Genomic DNA, 15,455 nt, shown 5'->3' on the forward strand with positions numbered 1-15,455 from the left:
TGTGCGTGTCTGAAACTCCCATGATCTGAAGTCTTTATGAGTCTGTATCTGTTTTGTGTACGTGGGGTTTTTGTTTGTTTCTTTTCATTCGCGCTCATGGTGCTTTATTTCCTTGTGCATTTATTAATTTTTATGGTGCTCTGCTCATTATTCTTGGAATTGTGTTTGAGAATTCTTTGGGGCTTGGAAAGTTGTGTTCTTTAGAAGGGATCTACATTTGTTTCTACCATGCACTTTGTGACATGACTAGTCTGGGGTCCCTCTCAAATAAATTCTTGGCTTGAGGTTTTGCAGACCACGCAGGGAGTGTGAATTCAGGCTGTAAACTTGATATGAGCTCTAGGTCCAAGTTCTCAATAGTGACTTCTTTTTCTTTTTTCACCTTCGCTCAGCATCACAAGTTATAAGCAGTATATTTTCTTGACTGAGGGAGAGGGTAAAGAGAAGCAGCGTGTTGTTTCTAGTTCATTTTTACCCTGAGGGTATAGCTGTTTGGGATATGAGTTTTGGACTCTCCACCTTGGTAATCCTTGGGATATGTCTCCCATTCCCTGGACCTTGTAAGTTGTGAGAACAGGAGTTCAAGTCCATCTGGTTCAACAAAGGGCCTCATTTCCTGGGCTGAAAGTTTCTTCCTTTCTTGAGAGTTCATTGATGGATTTCAGTTGATGTTTTTCATATATTTTAAGCAAGAATTTTAGTTGTCTATAGAGGGGGGGTTGATGCAGATACCTACCCTAGAAATGAAAGTTCTCTATTCGTTCTTTAAGTCATACCAATCTGGCCTTCTGACCAGTGAAGTCAGAAAATGTGACCACAAATCAAAAAAGCAATATGTTACTACAGTGGGATTGTGAAAGAGCCTGGTCCTTTGAAATCATCTAATATTGGAAAATATGGATCTCAGAAAAATAAACGGCAGTGAACTGAAATAGATTTGTGGAAGCTGAGTTCATTGTGTATACAATTAGTCTCTTGTATTATACCTTATATATCTTAAGAGTCTGTCTTGGGCGTCTGGGTGGCTCAGTCGGTTAAGCGTCCAACTTTGGCTCAGGTCATGATCTCGCGGTCCGTGAGTTCGAGCCCCGCGTCGGGCTCTGTGCGGACAGCTCAGAGCCTGGAGCCTGTTTCGGATTCTGTGTCTCCCTCTCTCTGACCCTCCCCCATTCATGCTCTGTCTCTCTCTGTCTCAAAAATAAACATAAAAAAAAAAAAAAAAAAGAGTCTGTCTTGAGGCGCCCGGCTGGTTCAGTCAGTTAGGCATCCGACTCGATTTCGGCTCAGGTCATGATCTCAAAGTTCATGGGTTTGGAGCCCAGCGTCGGGCTCCATGCTGACAGAGCAGAGCCTGCTTGGGATTCTCTCTCTCTCCCTCTCTCTGCCCCTCCCCACACTCAAAATAAATGAACTTAAAAAAAAAAAAAGAGTCTATCTTATGCCTCAACTAAACTGATTATTCCTGGAAGATTTGTTACCCGTGTAGTTTGCATATTTTTTAGCACCTACTATAACTTGCATAATTGCTGAGTTAAGAAACTAAATTGTTATCACAAAAAAATTGTTTTATTTAAAATCTCAACTAACTTAACTGGTTATACCAGCTAAGAGACTGGGAAAGAATTGTCATTATTCTCCTAAGAGTGACACTAGCATTTTTCTGGTGCTTTCTTTTCCTTAAAAGATCTAGTGGGGATAGAGAAGGCACTGCTAGAATAGATGCTTCATTGTTTATCAGAGAACATTAATGAGTTTTGGATATGCAAACAATTCCAAAGCTCACTATGGGGATGAGGCTAGAAGCAACTAGAATGGTTCTACATAAGACAATGGTAGGAATTTTTATTTTCTCTTGAGAGGGGGGCAAAGAAGCGTGAGTGAGAGAAGAAAGGTGGGTGGGGTTGGTACCTGTACAGCATGCAAAGTGGCCAAAAGACTTTTGAGGCCATAGGTACCTGATATCTAATATCCTACATTAAGGTTTTCATGTTTCTGCGACATAAAACCTCTTTTGTCTTTCCAACCTCCAGCAAAGTCAGCTACACCTGCTTCTATGACCATTTGTGTGTGTTTGGGGCATGGGGGGGGGGGGGAGGGGGATGTGCTGGGATGACGGAGCACATGTGCAAATCAAAGAAAGGGAGTTAAGGCCAGGGTAGAATAAAGGAACAGCATACACTACAAGAAGGCAGCAAAGCAAAGGAAGTTAGTGGAATGGGTCATCGAAGATGAAGGTTGCCATGAAGCTTTAAGTCCCTGAGAAAGGCGATACAATTTGAATCTAGACCTGAAAGGGCAGGATGTTTGCACGTAACACCTGTGTCATCATGAATGTTTCTAGTGAAGTTGAAGGGCACTAGAAAGCTGCTCCAATTGTTAATAATCAGTAGTTGGTGTCAAGGTCTAACCCGGGTCTTATACTTCCCCGGTCAAGTTTTTACTTCTCCAGACAGGCACCGAGCTGTTGTTCTCAACCTTACATGCACATTGGGAGAGTTTAAACTTGCCGATGTCCAGGCCCCACTCCAGATATTCTGATTTGATTGGCCTGAGGTGGGACCTGGGCTTTGGGACTTTTAAAACCTCCCCATGTCATTCTACTGTCCAGGCAAGGTCCAGGACCACCGGTGTAAAGCTAAAATAATATTCTTTTTTTGTAACTTTTTATTTTATTTATTTATTTTTATTTTGAGGGAGAGAGAGTGAGCACACATGGGGGAAGGGCAGAGGAAGACGGAGAGAGACCATCTCAAGCAGAGTCCACACTCAACGTGGATCCCAATGCGGGGCTTGATCTCACGACCATGAGATCATGACCTGAGCCAAAATCAAGAGTGGAACGCTCAACCTCCTGAGCCACCCAGGTGGCCCTACAATAATATTCTAAGGACAGTCTGAAACATTCAAATGAGATCACAAAAAGCAATAGAGAATATGTGAGTTGCCATAAAGGAAGTGACCATAAAGGAAGCTAATTTTGCTGAAATGTGTTCTTATATCATATAATCCCCGTGCATGTTGAGGCCTAAAAATAAAAACACAGACAACGAAAGTATTTCTTAGAGCCCTTATATAAACAAGAATAAAAATAATCTATACCCATTCAGCTTACTGTTTGCATTAATCTAACTTTACTATTCAACTGCATTCATCTAACTTTACTAGTCCAGAAAACTCTTGCTCAGAAAGCTGGCATTGCAGATAATTTACTCTTTGTTTCCAGAAATTCCCCCAAACCCATTCATTCCTTCTCCATTCATCACCCCTTTCTTGGGACAAGAGATCGCTTCAAGAGATGATTCATTCTTCAAGACTCCTTTTGAAATCCTCCCAACTCTGTCGACCAATGTACCAATCTTTTATAATATAATAAATTTTTCCCAGTTTCAATGAAGTGTCCCCTTACACTGCCACTGAAAGACCTACCTTAAATCAGACTCCCTCAAGCTCATAAATATCCCAACTTTGTCATTATTCTCCTACGAGTATGTTCATTCTTCTCCTAAGAATAAGAGTATTGTCCTCCTGAGAGTATCGTCATTATTCTCCTAAGTGTCCTCCCACTCCTGGATGCTGCGAAAACTCTTTCAAGATGATGATCCCTTTCCTTTGGGTAAGCAGCAAAGTGAGCTTTGTTGTTATCAACTAGCCATACGGTGTTTATCAACTGCTGGTTCAGAGGGGCTCGTATATTTCAGTTAGGAAATGTCCAAATGTCTTCTTTTAACACAAGTAAAATAGCTACTATTTGCCCCGTGCCAACTGGGTGATTTACAGACATTGCCTGTGATCCTTCGAGGGTGGGATCACTAAACATATTTTTTAGATATGAAGCAACGGGACTCAGAGAAGGTCGGAACTTTACTGGAAGTCACACAACCATAGGCAGAGCAGAGATGTCCATCCAGGTGTTTGTGTGATTCTCAAGGCTGAGTTAGCTCAACAGTTAGATCCACAGCAGACGCCGCATTGCCTCACAGAAGACTGACTCGAGATCTACTCTCGCTAGCTGGCGTGGCCTCAAACACATATGAGGTGTCACCAGTTTTAATGAGTCGACATTAGCCACTACCTCCCCGCAGGGACACCGCAAATGCAGCCAGACAATCGAAGGAAGAATAAAAGAGGTGCTTTATAATTTGTTCAACCACAGTTTTCTGCTTTAATTCTTCAGGTGGAGAGTGGATGGGTAAGTGTCCACCAGATTATTCTTTGTTATGTCTTTGTGCATCTGATGTATTTTATAATAAATGTTTCTTCTTTTAAAATTTTTATTATGAAGCATTTCTAAGGGTTTATTTAAAAATCTTTTAACGTTTTTTTTTTTAATTTTTTTTTCAACGTTTTTTATTTATTTTTGGGACAGAGAGAGACAGAGCATGAACAGGGGAGGGTCAGTGAGAGGGAGACACAGAATCGGAAACAGGCTCCAGGCTCTGAGCCATCAGCCCAGAGCCCGACGCGGGGCTCGAACTCACGGACCGCGAGATCGTGACCTGGCTGAAGTCGGATGCTTAACCGACTGCGCCACCCAGGCGCCCAAAATCTTTTAACGTTTTAATGTATCTTTGAGAGAGACAGACAGAGTGCAAGTGGAGGAGGAACAGAGAGAGGGAGACACAGAATCTGAAGCAGGCTCCAGGCTCTGAGCTGTCAGCACAGGCCCTGATATGGGGCTTGAACCCAGATCGTGAGACCATGATCTGAGCCGAAGTCAGACACTTAACCGACTGAGCCACCCAGGCGCCCCTTGTTTATTTAGAGAAAGAGAGAACACGAATGAGGGAGGGGCAGAGACAGAGGGGAGAGAGAATCCCAAGCATGATCCCTGCTCAGTACAAAGCCCGATGAGGGACTCAATCTCATGACTGACAGTGAGAGCATAACCTGAGCTGAAATCTGGAGTTGGATGCTTAACGACTGAGCCACCCAGGCACCCCTGAAGCATTTTTAACATACACAAGATAGTCAAAATAATAGACTGAGCCTTTAATGCGCTCATCATCCAGCTTCAGCATTGATGGACTCTCGGCCAATCTTGTTTTATCTATATCCCCATGTACTCCTCCTTCCAGTATTATTGTGAAGCAGATCAAAGATAGAATAGAATTCTTTTCATAAATATTTTGGTAGGCACCTCTAAAATATTAGGACTTCTTCAGTAGGTATCTCTAAAAGAGAAGTACTGTTAGCAACAACAAAAAACCCCACAATATCATTGTGTAAGGTGACAATAGTTTGCTAATATCATCAAACGTGGAGCCAGTGTGCAAACATCCAATTGCCCCATAAGTATTTCAGAGCTTGTACAAGGTGATTAACGTCCAGTGACTCAACATTTCTTCCGGTTAAGTTAGAATACGAAAACTCATCTTAGTGGGGAAGTTTCTCTTTCAAGAACTCTTGTCTCGTTTTTCAAGTAGGCTTCATGCTCAGCGCATAGCCCAACACAGGGCTTGAACTCACGACCCTGAGATCAAGACCTGAGCCGAGATCAAGAGTCAGATGCTTAACCAACTGAGCCACCCAGGCGCCCCTTGTAAAGAAGCTTCTATTATCCACCCCTCTCTGGCCCTGGTCTCAGTTCTCAATTTTTTTATTTGGATTTTCACAAAAATTTTTATTTTCATGAAGCCTAAGTGTTTTAAGCATGGTCTTATTTCGTTCAAGTTCTGAACCTATGGTCCCATTTAATTTGCACGGCTGGACCAGATGATATCTTTATGATACTCAAAGCTCCTTGGGGGTGGAAGAGGAGGCGGTTAGGAGGTATTTGCAATACAAGTTAATCTGGGACGTCTGCTCTTATATTTCATGTTTAAATCAATAAGTGCTTTGACAAATAAATCTGACATTTTTCTTGCAGCAATTCATATTCCTGTTCGTATAAAGCATTTCTTTCCCATTCCTTTATGGCTATCTGTGTTTCTGATGAGCAATAAAGAAGATGTCGACAGTGGATGTGAACCAAGAAGGAAAACGCCTAGGGAGTATATATTTAAAGGTGTGAGCTACTAAAGTTTTCCATGCAGTTTTCAAAGTGCACCTTTACTGGTTCATTGTATCCATGGCATTTTTTTACATAAAAAAAAAGTAAGAAGAAAGAAAGAGATAAGGAGGGAGGGAAAGAGGTAGGAAGGGCAGGAGGGAGGGAACGAGGGAGAAACTAGCCCACGCCTTTGAAGTTAGTGATAAATTAATCTTGTCTTTCTTTCTTCAGGAGTGGCCTAGTCGGGAGCCCTACTGGTCACCTGTCAGAACAGAATTAGACAATCTCAGTCTTGGGACTTTATATTCTGCCCTGTTCCCTAGTCGAAATGTCTATTCCTGAGGAGGAGTCCCAACTTGGTAGTGGCTCTGTAAGCTAAATTTCTGCCAAAACATTAGGCAGATGGTTATCAAATGATTTCCCCATTCCCTGTATGAAGATCACTGTGCCCTGCTGCTGATAGGATTACACAGGGACTAAAGCAAATTAATGGCAAGCGGGGAGAATCCTATTAGTTGGGACCACACATGTGGTTAAATAAAAGCAGGAATAATCATAGCATTGGGTTTTATCTAGATCCATACGTGCTTCCTCAGAGGGATTGAAAATATTTGCAATGTGATTTGTCCTTTTCTACTCAGGCCGCTTGCTTTGTAGCGCGGTGTCTGTTTAAGAAACCTCACGGGTGCATAATCTCACTACTGTGTGGCATTCTCTGTAGAAGTCCTACTGAGGTGAGTTCCTTGCTTGCAGCTCAAAATCTTGTTCAGGGTGTTTTTTTGCATGGAAAAGATACTGAGTCCTTAGGAGTTTCAGAGATCCCGTCTCTGAAACTACTACTGACAAAGAATAAAAACAGACACCATCCAATCTGTGTATTATATAGCAAACACTTGGCAGAGTTCTCATTCTGTGCTTAACTCTGACATGAAGCTAGGCAGTCATGTTTGCAGATCAGATGAGATTTTTGCCAGCCCACCACTAGATAGGGAGGATTTATCTACCACCTTACTATGATGTTCCCTTAATACCTTTCAAAAACACAAGTGCTTACATACTAATAGGTTTTTAGCTTAAGATCTAATCATCCACTCTTGAATTAAGATGCTTGAATGAAGCCAACTCATTTGGAACTAAGCATTTTAATGTCAACAGAGACATATGGTATGGAGACAGAATTACAAAGGCTCTCTTCTGAAGCATCCATTAGGAAAGCAAGACTAAGACCCCAGCATCATTATTCGTTTACTCATTTATTTCTTTGTAAATAATTGAGCATAATATCATCTTATGAAAGTGGAAATGGTCTAATAATTACATGTTAGGGATAGGGTGCATTCCCTTTTGAAAGATTAAACCATTCTCTTGCTCTGTAATTACTACCAACTTTTTTTGTGAATGGCATTGCATTTTTAGACCAAGGAAGGTACAACATATATTACACATAGTGCGCAAATGTATAGGTAGTGTTAATATCAAGACTTTTATGTTGCCGTTTGTAGAAAAGTACCTCTCAGCCTAATTACAAGTTGTCATCTGGGGTCCCTCAAAGCCAATGAAAATGTCAACACCATAATGCAATTATAAAGTCATCTCTGCCTTATTATATGGGAAAAACATATTAATAAGGAATTGTGGAGTACTGAGTCTTTGAAAAGAGTATTTTTATTGAACTTAGATGTGGAAAATCTGCAAATGAGAAGGATGTTAATTTAGTGCATCTTGGTCAAATTAGTATGTTCAACAGTTTTGACTGACTTCATTATTTGAAGCATCTGACCAAGAGGCAACTCTCTCTCCTGCCTAGTTTATTTCTGTTAACTTAAAAATACCTCAGGGCACCTGGGTGGCTGGGTCAGTTAAGCGTCCGACTTCAGCTCAGGTCATGATCTCACGGTTTGTGAGTTTGAGCCCCACGTCGGGCTCTGTGCTGACAGCTCGGAGCCTGGAGCCTGCTTCGGATTCTGTGTCTCTCTCTCATGCTCTCTCTGCCCCTCCCCCCGCTCGCACTTTGTGTCTCTTTCTCAAAAGTAAATAAACATTAAAAAAAGAAAAAAGGGGCGCCTGGGTGGCGCAGTCGGTTAAGCGTCCGACTTCAGCCAGGTCACGATCTTGCGGTCTGTGAGTTCGAGCCCCGCGTCGGGCTCTGGGCTGATGGCTCAGAGCCTGGAGCCTGTTCCCGATTCTGTGTCTCCCTCTCTCTCTGCCCCTCCCCCATTCATGCTCTGTCTCTCTCTGTCCCAAAAATAAATAAACGTTGAAAAGAAAAATTAAAAAAAAAATCGATCAAAAAAGAATATTCGATACCTTCCACTAAAGGACCCTTTCTTACCAAAACATTATGTTTCCAGTCCCACTGATCTCAAGCTTAGTCATGTGTCTTGCTGTGGCCAATGTAATATGAGTGAAATTGTCATGTGTCACTTCCAAGCGGAAGCATTAAGAGTTTCCACGTGGTTTTACCATGGTTCTCTCCCCCTTTGTCAGGAGAGCAGCATAGCCCAGATGGGGCAGCTCCTTCGATCTGAGTCCTGAAATGAAGCTTTGGAGTAGAGTCAAAACTGAGCGGGGGTGGACACAGAACGAGGGGAAAAGAAGTCTTTATGTCTGTAAGCCACAGCAATGAGGTATTTGTCATTTCTGCTTAGCTTACTTTGATTCCTACAAATATCCAATGTCCATCAAAGTGCGGGCATGCGGTAGGCACACAATAAACACCTGTTGACAGGTGGAAGGGAACGGATGAGACATGTGATCTATACACGCAAGAGATTAAGGCATACACAGACTCAAAGTAATAAAAATCTGGGTATGCATCATCATTTCCACCATAGAGATTTGGGCTTAATATAAATGCAATTAAGTGTTTGATTATCGCTTTTGAAACCTAAGCCACTCGAGGTAAATATAAGCGTGTAAAAAATGGCGCGCATGATTTAGTGCCAACCGGTGCTACGGAGCGGTGACTTCACAGAAGGGAGGGAACAGTGGAGTATCACACTAGCCGAGCAAGATTTCACTCAAAGATGTGATCTGGATGGATGAGTGGATTTATCAAGGCTTTTAGTTAGTGGAGGGGTGAGAGGAGGACACAGCCTGAAGGGAAAAGGTGTGAAAACAAGGAAAGGTGTGGATTAGGGCACACCAGGGACGTGACTTAGTGAAGCTGGTGCTTGAGGCAGATTAGGTGGCGGCGGACCAGAGAACGAAGAGATGAGACACAGTTAAGTAGCTACTGCCGAAAATGTAATGTCATAAATATGGTGATTCACCCTCGGCTCAACCTATAAACTCTAACTGATCTTGATAAAAACACACACAAGATTATTGGTTTTTTTTAAAAACCAGCCTAGAACATTCTACATTCACGTGGCAAAATACGGAAGGAAAGAGAGGACGATTCTGACAAACGAGTAAGGAAGGATTAAAACATATAAAATCTGCATAATTAAAACAGCAATTTGAACGGGCAGGCACATCAGTGGGCAAGTTTTGAAAATTAGAAACAAACGCAACCTCATTTGCCAAACTGGTGTGGGAGAGTTGGCATTAAAAATGAATGACAATGCCCACTGTTGGTGGGAATGCAAATTGGTGCAGCCATCCTGGAAAAGAGTTTGAGGTTCCTCAAAGAGTTAGAAATAGAACTACCCTATGATCCGGCAATCAGACTACTAGGTATTTGCCCAAAGAATACAAAAATACTAATTCAAATGGATACCTGCACCTAATGTTTATAGCAGCATTACCTATAACAGCCAAGCTATAGAAACAGCCCAAGTATCCATTGACTAATGAATGGTTAAAGAAGATTATATATAATCTTATAAATATAAATATATATACATATGTATAATATATAATAGATTAGATAACATTAAAACATTATGATCTATAATTATAATGGTGAAATATTACTCAGCCATCAAAAAGAATGAAATCTTGCCATTGCAACCACATGGATGGAGCTAGAGAGTATTATGCTAAGTGAAATAAGTCAGTCAGACAAATACAAATACTGCATGATTTCACTCATGTGGAATTTAACAAACAAACTAAATGGGTATAGGGGGAAAAGAGAGAGAGAGAGACAAAGGCAAACTAAGAAACAGATTTTTAACCATACAAAACACACTGATGGTTACCAGAGGGAAGGTGACAGGTGGATGGGTTATATAGGTGATGGGGATTAAGGAATACACTTGTGATGAACACCTGAAACTGATATCACACCGTATGTTAACTAACTGGAATTTTTTTTTAATTTTTTTTTAATGTTTATTTATTTTTGAGACAGAGAGAGACAGAGCATGAACGGGGAAGGGTCAGAGAGAGAGGGTGACACAGAATCCGAAACAGGCTCCAGGCTCTGAGCCGTCAGCACAGACCCTGACGCGGGGCTCGAACTCACGGACGGCGAGATCATGACCTGAGCCGAAGTCGGCCGCTTAACCGACTGAGCCACCCAGGTGCCCCTAAATGAAAACTTTAAAAAATGAGTGGGGAAAAAATGGCTTTAGTTAAGGTCGCATCTGCAAAAACATTAAGTTGGACTTGACCTCATATCTTGCACCAGAATAAATTCGAAGTAGATCAAAGAGTTAAATGCACTGGATTGAACCACATGACGATTTCTGTAGGTCCAAATTGTTAAATGTCGGTAATTTCACATGGTTCACTTAATAAAAACTGAAGTCATGGAAGTACGCAAAGAAACCACTGTTTGTGTTGTAATCTTGAGATGGGAAATACTTTTTAAACTTACATAGAATTCAAAGGCCTATAAAAAAAAAATAGATGGCTAAATTCAACTCCTTAACAATGGACTTTTTCTGCATGGCAAAAATCACCATAAAAACAAGCAAAAGACACATGACAAACATGGAAAAATATGTCCAACTCATGCCATAGATATGGGACTAAAGTCCCTTTATCTTTAGGTAAAGAGCTTCTATAAATTAATATGCAAAAAACCAACAGCCCACAAGAAAAATGAGACTAGGATATGAACAGAGAGTTCAGGGGACAAGACAACAACTGGCTCTTAGTCACATAAAAGGAGGCGCATTGTCATTCATTATATGCAAATGCAAATTCAAATTAAAGGAAGGTAGCACATTTCCACCGATCAGCTTCCAGAGATCTAGGAATTTGATAACATTCTCTATTGGCAAACCCACGCATTTCTGGTGGGAGTTGAAATTGGTACAACTTCTGTGGAAGGAAATTTGGTCCTACCAGTCAAAATTACTGAAGTACATACTTTGGTCCAGCCATCCCATTTGGGGGAATTCATACCACAGAGGAGCCTTCACATATGTGAAATGAGAATGCCAGTGTTATTTTTCAACGTTTATTTATTTTTGGGACAGAGAGAGACAGAGCATGAACGGGGGAGGGGCAGAGAGAGAGGGAGACACAGAATCGGAAACAGGCTCCAGGCTCTGAGCCATCAGCCCAGAGCCTGACGCGGGGCTCGAACTCCCGGACCGCGAGATCGTGACCTGGCTGAAGTCGGATGCTTAACCGACTGCGCCACCCAGGCGCCCCAAGAATGCCAGTGTTATTAACCGCAGCAGTGCTTGCAAAATCAGAAGACTGGAAACATTCTGAATGTCCGCTATGGAGGACGCTGAACCAAGCTCTAGGGCAGGTTCACAACCACCTACTATTCAGCTGTAACAATGAATGGGAAACTGAATACTAACATACGAAGTCCAAATCAGATTGCATGAGAAAGGAAGACAAAGGACACTACCATTGGTCTTAAAATGGTATGTAGAGACTATATAAATATATCTTAAAAGAATATATGAGCATATATAGTTTTTATACACATAAAGTTTCTATGGAAGAACATAAAAGAAACTAAGAGCATTGGTTGCTCTAGGAAGAGGAATTAATGGTTAGGGAACAGGATGAAGTTATACTTTTCACATCCTGTGCACTTTTTGAATCTTGAACCTTTTCATATATTACCTCTTCACAAAATTAAACTAAAAATGCTATTTCAGTTAAAATGAATTGACATCGACATCCTTTGCAGATAAATTTGTATCTGACTTATGAAAGGCAAAACAAAACAAAGGCAAAACCCAAGCCCAACATCAGAAATGATCATAATATTCTATGTGTGAACCTACATGCAATTAGAATAATCAAATTTTAAGTAAATGATTATGTAGAAAATCTATTTCCAAGGGGTGCCTGGGTGGCTCAGTCGGTTAAGCATCCGGCTTCGGCTCAGGTCATGATCTCACACTCCGTGAGTTCGAGCCCCGCATCAGGCTCTGTGCTGACAGCGCAGAGCCTGGATCCTGCTTCGGATTCTGTGTCTCCCTCTCTCTGCCCCTCCCCAACTTGCCCTCTGTCTCTCTCTCTCTCTCTCTCTCTCTCAAAAATAAACATTTAAAAATAACTTTAAAACAAAGAAAATCTATTTCCCACACTGCAGTTGGAGTGAACTTATTAAAGATAAACTCGATAATGTCACTCCCTTGCTTAAAGTCCTCTTCTGGTTCCCCATTGATTTAAGGATGATAAAATCCAAACTCCTTAATATGACATACAAGTCTTCTATTGATCTGGCCCAGCTTCATTATTCCACCTGCATTTCCCACCCCTGGCCCTACTTTCCTCCATTAATCCCGAATTTGCTATTGTCTTTAGGAACCGAGCTCCACAATAGACCTTTACCTATATCTGCTCACCTGCCACCTTTCCTTATTTCCTTATTTATTTATTGCCTTAAGGGATTCCCACCTCCTTTTCCCTACTTCCCCACCCCTTTGTTTTTCAGTAATTAGACATCAAGCCTCCCTGATCCCCAAAACTGGATAGGCCCCCATCTTTTCCATGGTGTCATAACATCCTGCTCTGTTCTCTGTGGTCGTCCTTACCCCTCTATTTGGTAATCAGCTCATTTGTCTCCTTCAGTAGATTGTGAGTTCCCCGAGGGAGCCCTGTGCTTGGCCAACGGGCATAGAGTTGTGCACGTTTATTGAACGAGAATACGATTGAACCACCTGTTGAAGAAATCCAACTATGAGGTGGCGATGAGGATGGAGTGACATAGGTGACAGGGAGAAATAATCCGAAAGAAAAGGAAACAGAACCTGGTGACAGACATGCCATAGCCAACTGATCGAGTTTCTGAAATTTGCCAGAGGTGATATTCTCTGCCAGGCCTAATCTTACAGAGCTGCAGCGTGCACGAATCCTTCGGGCGCAAGTCTTTCTTCCTCCATAGTAGTACCTGCAACAGTGGGTTTCCTCCCCTCCGTATTTCACCAGCCCATTCACCCCAGTCGGTATAAGTTACTAACGTGTCACACAGGAGGCCAAGCGTCACGCGCCACAATCCAGTGTCTGCGCTTCACTCCCTGTCAGCCACGGAAACTTGGCTGCGGTAGTTACTCTTTCAAGGGGCAGGGAGAGAGGATCCCAAGCAGGTTCTGTGCTGTCTGCGCAGAGCCCAACGTGGGGCTTGAACTCACGAACGACGAGATGGTGACCTGAGCTGAAACCAAGAGTCTGACACTTAGACGACTGAGCCACCCAGGCGCCCCATTCTTTCAGGTCTTACATGGGTGCTCTGGAGTCACTGGACCACATGGTACAAAAGTGTCCGAAAAGCATCCAAGAATCTTCCAGAAGAGTACAATGAGCAACCGGCACATAGCGAAAGCGAGGCAAGAACGAGGTTCAAGTGTCATGTGTATGCATCCTTCCTGACACTTAACTCCTAGAGCATCTCAGTCCTTCTCCAAAGAATGCCAAAGGCAGAGAAGACTGGGACCCTCTGAGAAACGTGGGCAGTGTGCCTGGTGCTATACCGGCATACCTCATTTTATCATGCTTCATTTTATTGGTGCTTTGCAAATACTGCATTTTCTACAAATTGAAGGTCTGTGGCAACCCTGTGGCTACTAAGTTCATTGGTACCGTGTTTTTCCAACACCATTTGCTCCCTTCGTGTCCTTATCACATTTTGGTATTTCTTGCGTTATTTCAAACTTTTTGTGGTAACATTTATTTATTTTGAGAGAGGTTAGGGACAGAGAAAGAGGGAGAGAGAGAGAGAGAGAGAGAGAGAGGGACTCCCAAGCAGTCTCCATGCTGAGTATGGAGCCTGACTCAGGGCTAGATCTCACGACTGTGAGATCACAGCCTGAGCCAATACCAAGAGTAAGAGGCTTAACTGGCCAAGTCACCCAGGTCCCCCTCAAACTTTCAAAATTATTATATTTGTTATGGCAGTCTATGATTTTTAAAAAAAAAAATTTTATGTTTATTTATTTTTGAGAGAGACAGAGTGTGAGGGGGAGGAGCAGAGAGAGAGGGAGACACAGAATCCGAAGCAGGCTCCAGGCTCCGAGCTGTCAGCATAGAGCCCGATGTCGGGCTCGAACGCATGGACCGCGAGATCGTGACCTGAGCTGAAGTCGGACGCTTAACCGACTGAGCCACCCAGGCGCCCCCAGTCTATGATCTTTGATGTCACTATTACAATTGTCTTGGGGTACCACAAGCCATGTCTATATAGGACAGACCTTGATAAATATTGTGTGCCTTCTAACTACTTTACCGACCAGCTGTCCCCCTCTCTCCCTCTCTTCAGACCTCCCTATTACCTGAGACACAACAATATTAAAACTAGGCTAATTAATAACTCTACCATGGCCTCTAAATGTTCAAGTGAAAAGAAGAATCACATGCCTTTCACTTTATTTCTTTTATTTGCTTATTTTTTTTTTTTAAGCAAGCTTCATGCCCAGTGCAGAGCACAACACAGGGCTTGAACTCGTGATCCCGAGATCAAGATCTGAGCTGAGGTCAAGAGTCAGCTTAACCGACTGAGCCACCCAAGTGCCCCACGCGCCTCTCACCTTAAGTCAAAAGCAGAAGTGATTAAGCTTGGCAAAGAAGGCCTGTCAAAAGGTAGACCAAAAGCTAGGCTTCTCGCGTCAAACACGCAACCAAATTACGCACACACTCACGAACGGTATGAAAAGGCAACATCCTTATTGCTGAGGTGGAGAAAGTCCTAACATTCCCTCACGCCCGAGTCTAAGCCACAGAAAGGCCCTCGCTCTTCAGTTCTGGGAAGTCCAAGAGAGGTGAGAAAGCTGCAGAAGAAACGTATGAAGCGACAGAGGTTGGTTCATGAGGTTAAGGGAAAAAAAACCCCATCTCCGTGACACCAAAGTGCAGGGCGAAGCAGCAGGTGTTGCTGTCGAAGCAGCAGCCAGTTACCTAGAAGATCCAGCTGAGATCATTAATAAAGGTGGCTACACCCAACAGTAGATTTTCGATGTAGACGAAACAGCCTTCTAGTGGAAGAAGGTGCCATCTGGGACTTTCATAGCTAGAGAGGAGAAGTCGATGCCCGGCTTCAAAGTTCCAAAGGACAGGCTGCCTCTCTTGTTAGGGGCTAATGCAGCTGGTGACTTTGAGATGAAGCCAG

The 15,455-nt window shown here is 42.6% G+C and overlaps 1 protein-coding gene across 8 annotated transcripts in view; it reads right to left on the reverse strand.

Annotated features, from left to right (window-relative positions):
• NFIB (nuclear factor I B) overlaps positions 1-15,455 on the reverse strand; it is a 458,039-nt gene that overhangs the window by 372,952 nt on the left and 69,632 nt on the right. The window lies entirely within an intron of this gene.

This window comes from Prionailurus bengalensis, chromosome D4 (genome assembly GCF_016509475.1).
Source record: "Prionailurus bengalensis isolate Pbe53 chromosome D4, Fcat_Pben_1.1_paternal_pri, whole genome shotgun sequence".
In the NCBI taxonomy this organism is placed as follows: Eukaryota; Metazoa; Chordata; class Mammalia; order Carnivora; family Felidae; genus Prionailurus; species Prionailurus bengalensis.